The 19377-nt window shown below is 47.3% G+C and overlaps 1 protein-coding gene across 5 annotated transcripts in view; it reads left to right on the top strand.

The window, feature by feature from the left end:
• PKP4 (plakophilin 4) overlaps window positions 1-19377 on the top strand; it is a 215450-nt gene that overhangs the window by 94080 nt on the left and 101993 nt on the right. The gene's annotated exons all lie outside the window — the stretch shown is intronic.

The raw sequence follows: 19377 nt of genomic DNA, 5'->3' as shown, positions 1-19377 counted from the left end.
AAATGTTTAAGGCTCAAGCTTTAAGAGTTTTCCAGAAAAATAGTCCATGCCTTCATTACATCCAAAAGAATCAGGATGTCAGTGCAGGTGTTGAACTGACGTGGTATTATTTATTCAGTGACATATGGGTAATATATTCCTATCTCCTACTAGCATCTACCAGACAGGAAATCACATTTTGCATTAGACGTAAATGCAGTTTTATTTATCTTTCGGTTCTTTCCATTGTAGTTTTTAATAAATGACCATTTACATAATTAAGCTAATGAGGCTTAGGGGGGAAAAATAACACTTAAATTAAGCCCGTTTCTTGTATTTGGTATATATAAATAATGAGTCTAGTAAAAATCTCCAAGCACATACATTTTCTGGGGGTATTTGTGCATAGTTTTTTCATAGCTAATTGTAAAGGTACTGTACACATTTTTGACAGTCTTGTGATGTCTGATTTGAAATATTTGATTTGATACTTTACCAAAAAGTAATAGTAATCCAAAGATTTTTGTTGTTAATGCTTCATATTTTCATAGTATGGAATCCAAGATCACTTGTCCAAGGGTATACCCCAAGGAGCTTTCATGGCAGTTATGGATATCAAATCAGAAGAGTGTTATTCTTAAGTTTACATTGACACAAACACCACGCTTCATTCTGACCCCTTTTTTTTCTTGCTTTTACAATTGCACAGGACGCTGATTGAGGGCGTAATCCTCTGCTACTCAGAGTGTAATGCTAGGTTACAGTTCACAGGGGGGTGTCATGATATAATTCCCCACTCTGATCCTTAGCGTCCAAAAGATGGGGTACCAGCATTAATTCCTCTAAGCTTAATTAGCAGCTTAGTACTTGTAGCGTGGCCACCAACCAGGAATTCCAGTGCCTGGTACACTCTGGTCCCCCCAAAACCTTGTCCAGGGACCCCCAAAACCCAGACCCTCTGGATCTTAACACAGGGAAAGTAAACCCTTTCCCTCACCATTGCCTCTCCCAGGCTTCCCCTCCCTGGGTTACCCTGGAAGATCACTGTGATTCAAACTCCTTGAATCTTGAAACAGAGAGGAAAATCCACCTTCCCCCTCCTTCTCTCTCCCCCTCCCAGACTCTCCCTGAGAGAGAAAGTAATCCTAACACAGAGAGAAAATAATCTTTCTCTCCCCCTTCCCTCCTTTCTCCCCACCAATTCCCTGGTGGCTCCAGACTCAGTCCCCTGGGGTCTCACCAGAATAAAAAAAACGATCAGGTTCTTAAACAAGAAAAGCTTTTAATTAAAGAAAGAAAAAATGGTAAAATTTCTCTTTGTAAATTTAAGATGGAATATGTTACAGGGTCTTTCAGGTATAGACACTGGGAATACCCTCCCAGCCTAAGTAGACAAGTACAAATTAAAATCCTTTCAGCAAAATACAAATTTGAACTCCTCCCAGCCAAATACACATCTGCAAATAAAGAAAACAAACATAAGCCTAACTCACCTTATCTACCTTGTACTCACTATTCTGAACTTATAAGAGCCTGTATTGGAGAGATTGGAGAGAAACCTGGTTGCACGTGTGGTCCCTCTGAGCCCCCAGAGAGAACAACAACCAAAAACTAACAGCACACACAAAAACTTCCCTCTCTCAAGATTTGAAAGTATCCTGTCCCCGTTTGGTCCTCTGGTCAGGTGACAGCCAGGCTCACTGATCTTGTTAACCCTTTACAGGCAAAAGAGACATGAAGTACTTCTGTTCTATTAACACTTAACTATCTATTTATGACAGGGGGACACTTGGATAAAAATTGGGGGTTGGATATTACATCCTGTAGCTACGAGATCCACCTCTTTGATTCATTTATTCTCTGCTATCACCCATTGAATGAAACTGAGAACATGCTGCTTCTGACCCAATTCAAGGTTGCTGGCATTCACAGAACAGCTGTAGATGCAAAAGCCAGCTTTTTCTGGGGCCAAGAAACAAGCACTGACTACTGGGATCATGTAATGCAGGCTTGGGATGACTTGCAATGGTTGCAGAACTCTCAGATGCTCAAGGCCACATTCCTGGGTCTGCATACTGAGCTTGCCCCAATTCTCCAGCACAGGGACTCCCAAATGAAAGTTACACTGACAGTGGAGAAGCAAGTAGCCATTGCACTGTGGAAACTTGCAACTCTGGATTGCTAGCAGTCCGTGGGATATCATTTTGAAGTTGGAAAATCCACTGTGGATGCAAGTGGATCCATTGTCATGGAAGTATGCAGGCCCATTAGTCATCTCCTGGTGGATGGAACTGTGACTCTTGATAATGTTGAGGACATAGTGGATGAGTTTGCAGCAATGGGTTTCCCCAACTGTGGGAAAACAATAGACATCATGCATATCCCTGTTGTGGCACCACACCACCTTGCCGCAGAGTGCATCAACACAGGGTTACTTTTCTATTGTTATGCTAGCATTGGTGGATCTCTAGTGATGCTTTGAAAGTGTATGACACTTGTGTTTTTAAGAATGTAGAACTCTTCAGAAAGAATGCAGGACTCTTCAGAAAGCTACAAGCAGGGATGTTCTTCACTGACCAGAGGATTACCATTGGCAATGTTGAAATTCCATTAGTAATCCAGACCACCCCTTGCTCCCTGTACATTAACCACCTCATAAGCACCAAGTGCCAGGTGCTGCCTCCTGGAAGTCATGCTTAGTGGTTGGAGCTGAAATTAAAGCTGTATGTAGGGTCGGGATTGAGGTGAGGGTTGGCCTGAGTGTAGTGCTGGAACTAAACTCTGGGGACTGGCCAAGGTCAGAACCCAGATGAGAGTCCATGGGCTAGACAAGTACTATAGCCAGAGTCCTGACACAAGCCAAAAGTCAAAGCTGGGGGTCAGGAGGTAGAAATAAGGCTAGAGCAGGTCAGTAACAGGACTGGAGGTCAGAGTAGGGCCAGGACAAGGCTGGAACAGGGCTTAGGCAAGGCTGGGAGTCTAGAGAGAGTGTTACACTGGGAAGTAGTAGGAGGGTTCCTGGCTGTGTAGTACTGTTGAACAGACTGATTTGCAGTTTTAGTGGGGTTGGGGAAATACCTGAGCCTGTGGGTCATCTGACCCAGGCTCTGGTCAGGGATAGGATGCTGCCACATGACTGGAGTCTTTTTGTGGAAGGGTAAGTTAGTGCAGCTGAGTCATTGGTGCATGCCTGAGTGATGACTCGGTGTGACTCTGTTGGAGGGGCACCTATTGAGGTTGGGTCCACCTATATCTGAAGGCTCCTCCTCCAGGCTAAGAGGAGGAACTATTGAACCCAGGATTCAGGGGGCAATAAATGAGAAAGCGGGCACAAGAAGTGTCAAAATCAGGGAGCCAGAAGGGGGGACTCCTAGCAGAGAACCCTAGACAGCACCTCACTGCTCCTCAAAGGCATTCAGGGAGCCAGTAGATGCAGCTCAGAGGAACTCTGCCCCGATGCATGACTTCAGGGAGAAGTGGAAATAGGCCCCACAGTCACAGAGCACCTCCCCATTCAACAGCCCTCCTTCTCGTATGATGGACAGCCACTTTGGCCAGTGCCAGGAGAAGGTTGACAAGGAGATACCATGACTTCGTGGGCCAATGGATGGGCTGTGCAGAGAAGTGCAGCAAGAACCTGAGAAGAGAGTTCTGGGGAAGCCAGAAAAGGGGCTGCAGCCTTGCTCACTCAATGTAAATGTGTGCCAGGATCTCCTTCACATCGCAAAAAGGGCAAGTGTTGGGAGTATGGTGAATTGCACCAAATACATGCCTATGCTCTTGGCTCCATGAAGGAGCTGCCAACTAATATTCCCAGCGGGCTGAGGGTAGAATACTGACTGCCCCACTGGGGCTCCTCATCCTCCACAGTTGGAAGGAGGTCCTACCGCTTGGTATTGAGGCGGGACAGGAGGATGAGGAAATTACGAGTATGGAGCACGAACACACACATTTGTTTTCTAGGCACGGTTCAGAGACAGACTGGCTGCAGGTCATGCAGCCGGCTAAGGTGTTGCGGAGTGGGTGGCCGGGGTGAGGCTCACAAGGTAGGGACCCAATGGCGAGGTCCGGAGGGCAGCTAGGGAGTGCCCTCCCACAGGACCTGCTTGAGAGGCAAAGCAGTAAGGCTGCCCTCACCTTCTGGAGTATATCTGGTGGACACAAAGGATGGAGAACCCCATGGGCTGACTGAGCACCAGGGGTTCTACTCAGTCCTTCTAGTCATAGTCCAGGAGGCCTCTGATCCTGGTGGCATCAGCCAGGACCAACCTTTGGTGCACCGAGGGGGACTCCACCACTTGCACATTGAAATGGGGGTTGTGTAGCAGGGGCTCTGTGAGGAGATCTTCCCTCTCGGCGGTCGCCACTGACCTTGTCGCCAAGACTGGCTTCCAGGTTCTGAAGAGGTCCTGGTAGAAGACCAGCAGCTCAGAGAGGTCACATGAGAGACTCCTCATATGGAGGCAGAAGAGCTGGTAGTCATATCAGTGCCCTTGGAGGCAGCTGAAGAAGGTATGCAATAACGTGCTCCATGCCAGACTACCCACCCCACAAAGGAATCTCTGCAAGGCCTGGAAGCAGGAGATGTTCACCTGATGGTTGAGGCAGAGCAGGCGCTGTCCACCTACTCCATGGGGACTAGGGGAGGGAGCCTGCCACAAGTTGGCCCTCTGAATTTCTCAAGCATGAGCCATCTACAAAGAAAATGAGTTCGGGATTAGACAAGGGGATATCCTGTAAATCAGACCTAGGGACAGACAGCTCTGCAGTTATGGAAAGGCAATTGTGGGGCTCTCCATCTTCCACTGTGGGTAAGAGGGAGGCGGGATTGAGCACTGAACATCTAGTCAAGGTAATGTGAGCAGCATTTAAAAGGAGCATTTCATACTTAGTGAGCCGAGAATTGGAAAGATGCTGGGTTTTTCCTTTTGTAAGCAGAGCCGTAACTGCATGGGGAACGCTACGGTCAGAGGGCTTCCTATCACAATAGAGGCGGAAGCCTCCACAAGTATTGCAGCAGCCGCTACTGATCTAAGGCATGGGGGTAATCCTGCAGCTATGGGGTCCAGCAAGGAGCTGAAATATGCAACCGGTCTATGCTTATCCCTGTGTAGCTGTGTGAGGACCCCTTGAGCTGAGCCCTCCCTCTCATGGCAATACAAAGTGAAGGGCTTCTTATAATCAGGGAGACCTAAAGCAGGCGCCTGAGCCAAGGCACTTTTAACCTGAAGAAAGGCTTCTTCGGCCTCATTAGACCAAGGAATGGGGTCAGGGACCTTATTTAAGGTCAAGTCCTGTAAGAGACGAACAAGAGAGGTATCGCCTGGGATCCATTGTTGGCAGTAGCCTGCCATACCAAGGAACACTCGCATCTGTCTTTTTGTGCAGGGCTTAGGGATCTGAAGAATGGCCTGGACCCGTGAAGGGGACAAGCCTCGCTTGCCGGCCGAAATATCATGTCCTAAGTAATGTACTGCGAGAGAACAAAGTTGTATTTTAGATTTGGGTACCTTTGTGGCCCTTTTGAGCTAACGCTTGAAGTAGGATTAAAGTGTCAGTTTTAGAGCCCTCCAGGGAGTAGGAGGCTAGCAGCAAATCGTCTACATACTGGACTAAGGTGGAACCCATAGGGAACCGAATATCATCCAAATTCTTCTTCAAGATTTGGGAAAAGATGGTAGGAGATTCGGTGTAGCCTTGAGGCAACCTAGTCCGGGTGTATTGAACTCCCTGATAGGTGAAAGCAAATAGATATTGGCTATCCTTATGAATGGGGATAGAAAAGAAGGCAGAGCATAAATCAATCACAGAGAAATATTGTGCAGTTGGAGGAATACAAGAGAGGATTGTAGCGGGGTTCAGGACCACTAGAAAAGTGGGGAGAACAGCAGCATTTATAGCGTGAAGGTCCTGCACATACCACCAGGTTTGTTTGCCAGGCTTTCGCACCGGTAAGATTGGGGAATTACATTCACTAACTGTTGGTATAATAACTCCTTGTTCAAGCAATGCAGAAATCACAGGGCGAATTCCATCCTCTGCTTGTTTAGAGAGAGGGTATTGTCTAATTTTGGGAAGAGGATTTTCTGGGTTCAGACGGATTTTCACCGGCTGGGCAGAGCCAATACGCCCGACCTGGTTAGCGTGCTCAGCCCACAAGGTGGGGGAGACTTTTGCCAGCAGTTCCTGTTGCAACAAGGAAGGACTGGGGTCAATATCCTCCACAGGGGTATGCTCCGTTTGAAGAAGGGCTAATACCTCATTGTGAGCTGGGACAGGTACTTGCAAAAATACCCCATCAGGGGAACAAAAGATTGTACAATTCAATTTACACAGCAGATCCTTTCCCAGTAGTTTAACCAGAGAACACGGACTTAGCAGGAAAGCATGGTGAGCTGAGAGGGGACCGATAGACACAGAGAGCGGGGACGAAACAGGGTGGGGAATAGGAGTATTACCCACATCTATTGCTGTAACCACATCTGAGGACAGAGGTACAGTGGGAAACTCTTGTGCTCTAAGAGTAGATCTAGAAGCTCCAGTGTCGATTAAGCATGGAGTAGCAACACCATTTATCAAGCAAGATACTGTAGGGCCGGTCTGGTCGACCGAAAGGAGTGGGGCGACGACGTTATTAGTCTCCTGGCTATTCTACCAAGCAAGGGGTGGAGGGGGAGGAGCAGGGGCCGGTTGTTCCTGTGCCCCCGCCAGGCGAGGACCTCGTCTGGGAGACCGTACAGGGCAAGTGGGGCAATCCTGGATAAGGTGGCCCTCTTGCTTACAATGGGTGTAAGTGCGCTGTGGGCACTCAACTCTCCAGTGGCCCTCTTGTCCACACGTAAAGCAAGCCGTTGATCTCAGCTGGCAGCCCATTCTAGGCGGGGGCAATGCCTCCGCCTTCTCAAGTGCCTGTTTTTCCTAGATGATTTTTTACTAGGGCCCTGCATAGTTTGTATTTGCAAAGCCATAAGTTTAGATTCGGTTTCATCTTTCTTCTTTTCTAATTGCCTATAGAAATGCTGCTCCTCAGCTAAAATTCCTTCCAGATTTTTTCCCTCCCAATCCACCACATTTATTCTTAACTGTTCTCCCACCTTGGGTAGGAGCCCTTGCACAAAGGCAGCTACTACTGCCTGCCTCGCTGTTTCTTCGGCGTTATCAATTCCCGAATACCATTCGAACATGTGCTTAATGCGTTCCAAATAATCAGCCGGATTTTCTCCCTTATTTTGTTTGCATGCATTTATTTTTGTCCAATCTGTTTTCTTAGGGCAAACAGAGAGGACTTCCCTGACCAGGGTGACCCTCTAGAACCTGTTGTGTCAATCTTTCCCCATTCTCTGGCCACTCGGCTTTTTCATAGAGACATTTGAGTGTCTCCTTAGGCAGCATGGCTCTTAAGAGCTGGTCCATGTCCGCCCAATTAGGATTATAGCATCTGATCACCATTCGTGGTTGTTCCTGAAATTTAACTGGGTCCTCCTTGATCTTAGGGAATTTATTGATCAGGCTATATAAGTCTCCTGGTGACCAGGGGGCATGTACTGTTACTAGCTCCCACCTTTCGCCGGGCAATTCTCTTAGTGGAAGGAGGCCAACAGTTTGTGTCTCTTCCTCCTTCAGGATTTTCCTAAGGCGGGTATCTTTAGCTACGCAGTCTGGAGACTGTAGGAGGGCTTTGTATTTAGGTGATGTTATAATATCTTTTATTATAGACAGCCTACTCGATAACCGACGTAGCAGTGATCGTTCTTCCACAAAAGCTAACTCAGGATCTGCAGTCATCTCCTGTAGATCCATTATGAGACTTTCTGCCTCGGTTGCCAATCTATTAAATCTGTCTGTTTGTTCAGGAGTTAATTTAGGGCTCACAGGGGAGCTGGGGGTTGAAGAGCCAGTATGCTCATGCCCTGCTTCCTCACGAAACGAGGAGGAGCCACCCCCGGACTCCGGGTCCGACTGGGAATCCGGAGTGGGTCCACGAGACCCCGGTGGGAGGGGGGGGTTGTTGTGAGTTGTATGGAGGTGGGCCACCCCGTCGTCGGCATTCCACAAACAGATCAATTAAATCATCGGACGGGGCTGTGGGCAGTCTTGGAGCTGGGACTCGCGAGTTCGGCCTAGAAGGGCAAAGGGGTACCGAGCCGGGTGCGAACAGATTGGAGAGTTTTTGGGCAGCTTCTAATTTCTCCTGCGCCTCTTTTAATTGGACCTTCAGTTTTTCCTGGGTGTCCTTGAGACCCCTCATTTGTGACTCCTGATGGCGTTTTCCCATCTCATCATGCCATTCAAAGTATGCATCAAACTGTCCTTGGGGCACGGCCTCAAATGCACCCCTCAAATGCACAATCCTATCTAAATCAAAGCTTCCCTCTAAGGGAGACTGCAGTTTTGGATCATCCCTGGTATACCAATTCCAATTTTTCAAATATTTACACGTCGGCGGACTACGATGTACATACATATATGCAGCAGGTGTGCCTTTTGGTGGGACTGGAATCTGTTTAGATCCAGCAGCCCCCATTCTTACTTCACCCTGCTTTCACTCAAGCCACACACACAAGGGAACGCTTAAAGGATTACCACGGTTGTAACACCAGTGTCCTCAATACCTGCCCTGGGCAGGAGAGAAGGGACAGTGTAGTGTTTTCTTGTGGACCGAAACCACAACTGGAGGACCTGCAAGGGAAAGAGGCAAGGGGAGGGGCGGGCCTCCCTAGGGTTTCACCCTAGCGGAAAACTGGAGACCTGTGGTCCCCGCACACCTGTTGCCAGCCCAGAGCACCAGCCTTCAAGCCAACGATGCTTCTGAAGGTATAGACACAGCAGTACGGTTTCCTGGGGCTTCCCTCCTCTCCGAGAAGGGAAGGGAGCTTATGGCTCCGAAGGGCAAAGAGAGGAACCCTGCGGTCCTATAGAGGACAGTGCTCGAGGAGCGGTCACAGAGTTATAGGTCGTGGAAGGGAAGGAAAAATGGACGGGGAACATGCACGCATGCACCTCAGCTGGGTAGCCACTTACCAAGGCCTTCCAGCTGGGGAACTTCACAATCTCTCCAAGCTCAGCTGTGGGGCTTGCTTTCGAGACACTCCTGGTCATGAGCTTTCGCTTTGCAGGAGGCTCGGGGCGTCTTCCCACAGCTGTCACTCACACTGGCCGCTTGGCCGTCACATACAGGCACATTCTTGACATAGTTGTCAAGGCTAGAACACCGACCGAAACGGCAGCGAAACCCTGGGTCCCCGCCAACCTGGAGGAAAGGGGACCCCCGATCAACTCCCAGGGCGCTGTAGCCCAAGAGTGGATAAGGATTCTACGGACCAAAGGAGCGTGGTCCGGGGGTAGCCGGCAATACCTTCTATGAGGACCTCAATACCCTTATACCCTGAGCCTTTGAAAACCCTTAAAGGTTTATCCTTAAAACCAAAAGGATAATTGGTTTATCCTTAAAACCAAAATTTCCTTAAGCAAACCTTGGAAACCAAAATTTCCTTTAAAACCTATAAACCTTTAAGAGCGTCAGATCTGTCTGAGGTTAAAAGTTGGATTCCAGCTTCTGATTTACCCCAAGTCGGACCCTGCGGGCCAGTCCTCCACCAAACCCCAATAGAGATTTCAAAAGGTCTCTTACCTCTCAGGCGGGCCCAGGGTTTGGGAGGAGACTGCCCGCGGTCCTTCGGTTCAGGGAGTCATTCTGTGGAATCCCGGACGAGCCCCCAAATTGTTGTGGAAAATCGACCACACCGTTGAATTTGAATCAGACAGCCTGAGGCTTTCTTTATTGATTACAAGTGTGCACACAGGGAGACAGCGGTTCCCTATGCAGAGGGAAGGCTAATCTGCCCTTTACAATTTTTACCCAGCTTTTAAAACTTAAAACCGCAAAGCGTCACTCAGTAGTACATTTGATATATTCCTTATTTGGCATTTTGCACAGTTAATATTGCGGAACATAATTGATAACTTTCCTTATATGGCTTACCTATTGCAATTCCAGCAGCGTGTTTCACAACCTTCCTGTTATTCTCTTCAGGGTGGTCGTGTGGGTCTAACTGTTATGTGACCCGTGACTTTGCCTTTACCTTAAGCAAGCACTTTTTGCTACACTATAACCCACCAAGCTGCAATGTGTTTCCCCCGGGGCCTCTCCTGGTACATTTCCAGACAGTGTATTTGAGTAAACAACTTTTAGGGAAATGAAGGGTACTTTGGCTATGGCTAGTTGGCTAAAGGCTAGGCCTACAAAATTATCTTGACAGCCTGAAAGTCCCTATTATGCAGGGAATAGTAGGAAAGCCCCTGTTAAGGAGTAGGTTATTTTCCCTATCAGTATGCACTAACGTGCTCCATGCCAGACTACCCACCCCACAAAGGAATCTCTGCAAGGCCTGGAAGCAGGAGATGTTCACCTGATGGTTGAGGCAGAGCAGGCACTGTCCACCTCCTCCATGGGGACTGGAGGAGGGGCAGGGGAGGGAGCAGCCCTAGTCTGGCTGTGGGTTTTCCCCCCATGAAGAAAAGATTCAACTACCGGCTCAGCAGGTGCAGAATGACAGTTGAATGTGCTTTCCGTAGATTGAAGGGCTGCTGGCATTGTTTACTCACAAGATTGGATCTGAGTGGGAAAAAAATCCCAGTGGTTATAGCTCCCTGCTATGAACTTCATAATAGCTGTGAAGCAAAGGAGGGAAATTTACTGCCTGTGTGGAGGTAGAGCGACTGTCTGTGGAGTTTAAACAGCCAGACGCAAGCTCTATCAGAAGAACTCAACACAGAGCTATATTACTTAGAGAAGCTTTGAAAGAGCACTTTTAATAGTGATCCACAGTAATGCAGTGTGGTGTACTGGGCTCTGCCTCGCCCTGCTGTTCTGGAGCCTGTCAAGAATTATGCTGGGTTTGGTGTACGTTTATGATTATTACACTGTTTATCACTGATCCTATGGGTTGTGTCACTTTGTACAGTAATAAGTAAGTAGGTGGTTTCACAACTGCTAGACACTTTGCAGCATATATTGTGAACAAATAGAATTTTATTCAGCAACAAAATTAGTGCAAAGGAAATTCTGTACAAGCTAAAAGCAAATACATTAATAAATGTGTGGAACAGAACTTAACAAGTGGAAAGAGCACTGATGTCCATTTTACCTACACAAACAGCAACCCTGGCTCTCTCAGGTCAGTGTATGTGAAGCTCTGATTCTCCTTAACATACTCCGGGTGGAGTGGTAGGGATAAGGATGCAGCCACTGATACCACATGGAATATTGAAGTGGGGGCATAAGGAGGTGCTGTCATGGTGTTTTCATAAATTGCAAAGGGGGGCAAGCTTGTGATTGTTGAACCTGTAGGTCCCCAAGAGGTGATAGCATCTGTGTTTCCTGCCAGAGAAGACCTATTATGTCCTGGTGCATCACTTTCTGCCTTTTCCTGCTGTGATAGCTGGGCTTTTCTCCAGTCCGCTCTTTCCTTCTCCAGGTTGTCTGCAATGTTCACCCTTCAGGCCCTTTGCTCATAGTCTGATGCAGCACTGGCTTGCAAGATTTCATTGAACATGTCATCCCGAGTCCTCTCCTTTCTCCTCCTTGTCTGGTTCAGGGGATCCACAAGTACGGAGGGGGATCCCCTCAAGGCTGCAACAGCAGCAGCTGTAGATAAAATACACAGAGGTACCACTGTCAGTATAGTCACAATGGAAAGTAAAAGTAAAGATTCAGAACTCACTACTTTTGCTCTCCATAACTTTTAAACAAGACATGTTTAGTGATGCTTCTGCTTCAGAGTGCTTGTTCACTGCACCACTCACAGCACCAGCCATGGTGAGTATGGCCCACCAGGGATGAGGGAAATGAGGAGGGAATTGCTTGGTTGCATGAAATTATGAATCTAGGGCAATAGTACTGAATATAAGCACCATTTGCCACAGGCAGTGGTGATTTTTGCTAATATCTTGCTCCTGAGGGTAACAAAGATACAGAAAGCACAGGTGCTGCTGGCCTTCCAAAGTCATCCAGGCCCATTTGCTGTTCACCTGCATAGTACAATGGTACCCAGGGCCGGTGCAAGGATATTTTGCGCCCTAGGCGAAACTTCCATCTTGCGCGCCCCCCCCCCCAAATCACATACATTATACACAATACACGGTCACAAAATTGTGCCCCAGACCTATTTTTTTAATCTGCCATGAGGCTGCATCAACTGTAAACGAAAAAAAATGAAATTTTATTCCTATCAGTCCTTTTTCTTGTTCACTATTAAAAGTAAAGGATAGAGAATGCATGTCACTTACTATAATTAACTATTTGAATTTCATCAACTGTTTGACGTAAATATTGATTAAGAGATCAAGATGACTTTCAAGCTTAAGCCTGAGTATTCAAGCCTTGTTAGGTTTATGTTGCAACCATTACACTAAACAAAAGCACAGATGTAGGCAGATCTTATCCTACTGGTGTAACAGCAACTGCTCTGGATAGGATCAAAAAGTTGTTCCATATTAGGGGTTGTCAAGTTTCTCAGAGGCATTGTGGTCCCGGTTTGTTTTAAAGAAATAGACCCCTATCCTGCAATCACTTATGCAGGAGGTATCTGTTAAGATGTTTTGCCTTGTTCTACTTTACCTCACTTGAGACAGGTGCAATTCAAGCATCTGACAAAATAATAGGAGAGCAACCTTCCAAGTTAGTAAGGAAAATATCTGGCTAGTACAACCTAGGATCCCGCTATTGTGCTGCTCAGCTAGAAAGAATGATAAAAGATTAAAGTTCACAGAAGGTACAACTCCAAGGTGCTCCGAGCTGTCCAGCTAATCCTTGAATGTTACATTGTAAGAATTCACATGCAAATCCCATTTGCTTGATTTGAAAGAGGAGGCCATCAATGGGAGAGGCCTGGGAGCTCTAGAGATATTAATAGTTCATGTCTGTTCCAGTATTTAGTATCAAATCAGGGCTTTACCTGTCAGCAAACAACCACCACACCTACTTATTTCTCAGCATCGTGCACGTTGTGGCTAGATGGTGATCCTGAGTCACTTGTTACCTTACACAAGAGAAACCTACATTTTAAAGAATTATTTCAAATGGGATGATAAAACAGGAGTAACAAACTTTCTGCCTTTCTGAGGTAATAGACACAGAAGTTCTTTATTATTTAACAAAGAGCCTGAGCTGAATGCTGGAACAGGAGGCAATATGATGTTGAAGGGCTTCTGTGAAGGAAGAGGAAGAAGTGGCTCTTGGAGCCTCTGGGCCTGATCTAAAACCCATTGAAATCAGTGGGAATTTTTCCACTGACTTCAAGGTCTGGGGATTGGTCTTGCTTTGAGCGGGGGTTGGACTAGATGACTTCCTGAGGTCCCTTCCAACCTTGATATTTTATGATTCTATGAAGGTGGATCAAGGCCTCTGATAACAAGAGTAACTTTTGTAAACTTCTCATTTCTGGGCAATGAAAATACTTACTGAAATAAGGACATGATTGCTGGAGGTGGAAGAGATGTGAAGATATCAGACAATGAGAGGCTTACAGTCACCTGGGTTGGGGATCTGGACTAAGGGTGGTTGGTGGTGAAGTAAGATAGGAAATATGTGTAAACGAGCTCTTAAGCTAAGAAGTGGGGGCGTAGTAGGTTTTAACACATGCAATAGTTTAAAACAACACACAAGGGTGTATGGATTGTTTGTAAGGGGTCTGTTTAGTAATGAAACAGAAAATCACTTCAAGTTTAGAAAATGCGGGAACAGTTTAGATACATACAGGAAAGGGAATATAAAAAACTGTACAGATTTTGCAGAACATGATGTGAACCTAATAAGTAACTGTCACCTGATTTTTGTATCCTCCTCTTCCCATTTCCTTATTTTGCTCCCATTGTTTGTCACTTTCATTTGGTGTCATTTTTAATTTAGATCACAGGCTCTTTGGGCTAGTGAGTCTCTTTTATTTGCAGAGATCCTAGAACATTTTTGGACACAGAATACATAAATAATAATATTCAAAGCAATAATTGCCAAGTGACATACAAACTTAAATGGGAAAGAGCCCAGGGGATCCCCCGGGTCAGCGCGCCACCGCGGCACCCGGCAGCCCAGAGGATTCCCTGGCGCTGCCGGCTGCCGCGGCGGTGCGCTGACTCGGGGGACACCCTGGGCTGCGGACTGCCGCAGCAGCGCCCTGACTCAGGGGGCCCCTGGGCTGCCACGGCGGTGCGCGCTGACCCAGGGCGGTGCGTGCTGACCCAGGGGCGGTGCGCCTACGCGGCAGCCGGCAGCCCGGGGTTTCCCTGGGCCAGGGGACCCCCTGGGCTGCCAGCTGCCGCGGCAGCGCACTGACCCAGGGACACCCTGGGCTGCCGGCTGCCGCGGCGGTGCGCTGACCCGGGGGACACCCTGGGCTGCCGGCTGCTTCTCTGTCCCAGCAGCAGCGGCCGGTCAACCATTTAAAAAAAAATTGGGGGGTGCTTTTTGGCACCCCCAAATCTCGGCGCCCTAGGCAACCGCCTAGTTCGCCTAAGTGGTTGCACCGGCCCTGATGGTACCTGCCATAGTTATCCCCAACTGAGGTGAGGAAAGTGTCATATGAAGAAAGAAGTAAGACTGCCCTCCCTAGAAAGAAATCATCTGGAGAGGACTGCAGAGTACCTCTGTGACAGTTTTATCAAGATGTCTCAGGAGGATTCAAGGGACATCCTTGTGTACATAAACAAACTTTTCTGGTCCTCCTTCCCCACCCCTCCCACCCCCCCGGGAATGAAAAACATAACAATGCTACCTCTCTCTGTACTGCTACCTCTCCTAGTACAAGTACATTAATGAAAAGTAACTAGGTGTAGTCTGTTAAAGTTGACACCGTCAGGACATCGTGTCATGGGAAATAGAATTACACACTTATCCGAGGATCCTTCTCCTTCATTTCACCTGTGCTCGACTGCTGGGACTGGCTGGACTGTGCTGGAGTTCTGAACAGGTACTGCATGATAGCTATCCCTCTGGTCACATCCCCCCATCCTCCTCCTCTTTCTCCTCTACCTCCTCATCCTTGCTGTTCATGCCAGTGGCCTGAGACTCAGGCTCCTTGGAGGTATCCTTTCCTATGGCATGGAACTCCTTGGAAAAATGGCAGGTCTGCAGCTTGGCACCGGATTGCCTGTTGGCCTCTCTGGCCTTTTGATATGCCTGATGCAATTCCTTCACTTTTATGCAGACTTGTTGCTGATCCCTTTCGTACCCCTTCACCTGCATCCCCCGTACAATCTGCTCATAGATGTCCATGTTTCTACTGGTCCATAGCTGTGCCTGCACAGTCTCTTCTCCCCACAGACCCAGGAGATCTAATATCTCCTATGTACTCAAGGCTAGAGAGCATCTGGAGCCCCTGTGCACACAACAATGGAGAGCTACTAGATGTGCTCATGATGCTAGACAATCAGGAAAAGGCATTTCAAAAATTCTAATGGCTTTAAAGGAGGGCGGGGGGGGCTTCTAGTCATTGTGACCCCTGGGCAGTTGATTTCACAAGGGTGACCAGCGTAGTCAGTGTCTGGTATTGTGTGACCGCTGTTGGAGAACTGTTATAGTAAACATAAGTAACATAGTGTCCGCTCTTGTGCTCCGTCCTCAGTATATTGACCGTGGCTCAGTGCAACTTGGGGAGGAGATGATGGTGCATTGTCATAACAGGGTGCTTACATTGTGGGAGATAAATTTAAGTGCAGATACATGCACAACTAGCTCAATGCAACCTAACTTTGTAGTGTAGACCAGGCCTGAGTCACAGTGATGTGCCGGTGACAGAGAGGAGCAGCCCTATTTCAGCAGCATCTGAGAGCCCCAATCTATTAATATTTTGTCACTTGCATGTCAAAAAGTTTCCTCTGCAATAATTTTATTTATACATAGATAATCTGTTAGTGTCTTCAGGTTTTCATTGACACCCTCTGAAATCACAAGAATATTTATTCCTTGCCCACACTATGCAGTTATGCTGATATAGCTGTTGTGTTGGCTAGGAATGTGGGAAAACAATCATGTGTGCCTGAAACCACACCATCTCCCACCTTCCCTAAGTTGCCTGTAAGCTGCACAGCCATGCAGCAGCCTCTTTAGTGATGCACAGGCACTCAGGGAACCTGCACGAGGACTCTGCCATGGCCGTGGGAGGGATGCCCATCTCCCCCAGCCCCAACCTGCAATGGCCAGGGCATCCCAGCCCCAACTCTGCTATGGCCCAAACCTGCCGCACTAGGGTGCCAGAACCCAGCCGCAGCTGGGGCGGCACAGCCCGGCCCAGACCCAGCCACAGCTGGGGCTGTGTGACCCAGACCGGACCCAGGCGCAGCTAGAGCAGCCCAACCTGGCCCGGACCCACGCACCCAGCCCCAGCCCAAGCCTGTTGGGGATGGGGGAAGGGTGCCTATCCTTCAGCCCCAACCATGGAGCTGCCGCAGTGAGGAGAGGCACCTTTCTCCCGCCAGCCCAGGTGCTGCTGCTGGGAGAGAGAGCTGGAGAGAGTCCTTTCTCCCCGCTGTAGCCCTGGAGCACCTTCCTGCATCCCAAACCCCCAGCCCTAGCCCCACCCCAGAGCCCACACTCCCAGCCCTCACACCCCTGTACCCCAACCCTCTGGCCCAGCCCTGAGCCCCCTCCTGCACTCCATGAAGTACTCATACTTTCAGATCCTGAGGTCTTAGATATAATCCCCACAGCAATCACACCAAAAGCATATTGTAGGACAGTTTTTCTTTTTATCTGTATCAGACATACGTATGTAATGTACTCCCGTATAAAAAGGACAGTGGATTCCATGATAATTGTGGTGAGATAAGGCTTTACTAAAGTGCCATTTAAGGACTCTTTAATCTTTGGAAATACTTAAAATGCTGATTTTTGAAATAGTTCGTTCATTTATTTATTTATTTATTTATTTACTTACTTACTTACTTACTTAAGATTTATCATGCCATAGCACTTGGGACTTGGTCAGTTCCCAGCCCCATAATCCTAGGCACTCTACTAACACCGTAATCATGAAGACACTCCATGCAACAGCGTTTACTGTCCAGAATAAACCTGAAGAACCTGAAGAATAAAAAGGGCATTGAAGATCAGTTGAAAGTTATTGAAGTGAAAAACATGGGTAACCTGTTTTAATAAAAAATAGAAGAAATGTAAGACCCCATTATATTGTACTTATCATGTTTTTCAGTGGTAGTTTTGATGTATATTACAGGTATCTAGAGCTGAATATATGCCATTCTATTGGGAGATGCTCTACAGCAAGAATTTGAAAGCATAAAAAACACTATATTATTGAAAATGTGTTCTTGTTGTAGACATTTAACATGAAAATTAAAGGATTGATGAAGTGATATATTCATTGTTAAGTCACTTAACAAATTCTGACAGTAACCCTGTGTAAGCAACAAACCCAAGTCCATGTGAATATTGAGTATCTGACGTAGCAAAGACGTGTCCCAATGATAAAAGCCTAACTAAAGAATAAAAAAGTCTCAGACCCTACATTTGCAAGAGCATCAAAAACCATCTCCATACCTGCCCTCCTGAAAGGTGATAAGTCACCCCTGTGCTAGGCTCCAGCCAATCCACAAGCCAAGAACTGGTCTTGCAATTCCCAGACCAGGTATATAAGCCTCACAGGAGGAGCAGCAGGTCAGTCTGCTCAGTGTCTCTCTGGGACTTGGAAGTCATTCCTGCGTGATGGTGACAATGGACTCCTCAAGCCTTAGACTGCTCCACTCTTGCTCTTCCTCCAGCCCTGCTCCTAGTTCTGCTCCAGCCTCACTCCAACCCCACCCACCTGGACTCCGGAATCCAACACTGACCACTGGGCTTGACTGCTGCAGCTCTGACCACTAGGCATGACCATCTCCATCACAGTTCCTGACACTTCCAGTGAGAGCCCCAACTTCCACATGGGACCTAAACACTGTCCTCCTGCAGCTTATGGAGCCTCCTTTCAAATCATTATCAGAGCACGTATACCACCTCACCATCAAGATGGTTTTTCTTATGGCCATCATGTCAGCATGGAGTGTCAGTAAGCTCTAGGCCCTGATGGCCAACCCACCATACATGTTCTTCCATAGGAATACAGTGTGATGAAACCACACCCAATGTTCATCTCTTAAGCAGTCTCAGAATTCCACCCAATAAGTATTCTTACCAAAACTTCACTCCCTGGATGTTTCCAGGGCCCTCTCCACTAACTCAACAGGATCAAAACTTTCAGACTCTCTCCCTGCCTTTTTGTAGCTTTGTCTGCCACTTCAAGAGGCCAAGCTATCTTGTCCCAAAGACTCTTGAAGTGGATCATGGTATATTTCCGTCTACTGTCAGTTGGTTCAAGTCTCTCTCTGTGAACAGCAAGGCTCACTCTAGCAGGGCAACATCTTTAACCTGTTCTAGATATGTGCCATGCCATGAGGTCTGTGAAACAAACATGTGGAGCAACCCTTTGACCATTAACTATGCCCTTGTCATTGCTGCCAGGACAGATGCCAAATATGAAGAGCAGGGATTCATTCTATGACTGACATAGCTGAGACTTCTTCCTCCTATCATTGGGATGGGGGTGGGGTTCTGTTTGCCATATAGTGGAATCTACACTGACACATAAATGAAGAATGAATGGTCACTTACCCTGCAATAATTGTGGTTCTTCAAGATGTTTAGTCAGTGTGGATCCCATGACCTGCCGTCCATCTCCACTTTTGAGTCCTCAGCAACACAGGCTTTGAACTATGAGGGAATTGAGGGAGGATCAGGGCTTCTCTGCCCTTTATTTCCTCCAATGGAAGCACAGTGGACACTGCTAGCCAAAAAAGAAAGTGACTCAGACTCATGAGGTGTATGTATGTCTCTAATAGGATGCACGCTGACTACAGCATCTCGAAGAACCACAATTACTGTAGAGTAAGTAACATGTTTCTTCCTGGCTCATATATCATCACCAGCAATCATACCTCTCTACCTTAAAATATGAGACAAGCCATCAAAATGTGTTACAAATGACCAGTGTGTGATACCTCTGGCTTTTTCATATTGCTCCATAAGCAACAGATTATGTTTAAGTATAAAACCTCTTTTTAAGGATTCTTTTTAAGACTTCTCCCACTGACACAGCTACTGCTTCTCAGGGAGGTAGAATATCTACACCAATGTGCAAATGCCCCCCATCAGCAGAGGTAGTGTCTTCACTGAAGTGCTGTAGTAGTTCAGCAGCACCACTGCAGTGTTTTATGTGCAGACAAGCCCTTAGACTCTCACAAATCCTGCAAATGCAGAAAGCCCAGCCTTCCATGTACTCATTGGGGGGAGGAGGGGGAATCACTTTCACGAACTTGTGTATACAAGGGCCCAGCGTTCTGTGTTAAGCTTTT

Source organism: Gopherus evgoodei, chromosome 11 (assembly GCF_007399415.2).
Source record: "Gopherus evgoodei ecotype Sinaloan lineage chromosome 11, rGopEvg1_v1.p, whole genome shotgun sequence".
Classification (NCBI taxonomy): domain Eukaryota; kingdom Metazoa; phylum Chordata; order Testudines; family Testudinidae; genus Gopherus; species Gopherus evgoodei.
This window is presented reverse-complemented; position numbering and strand designations above follow the sequence as displayed.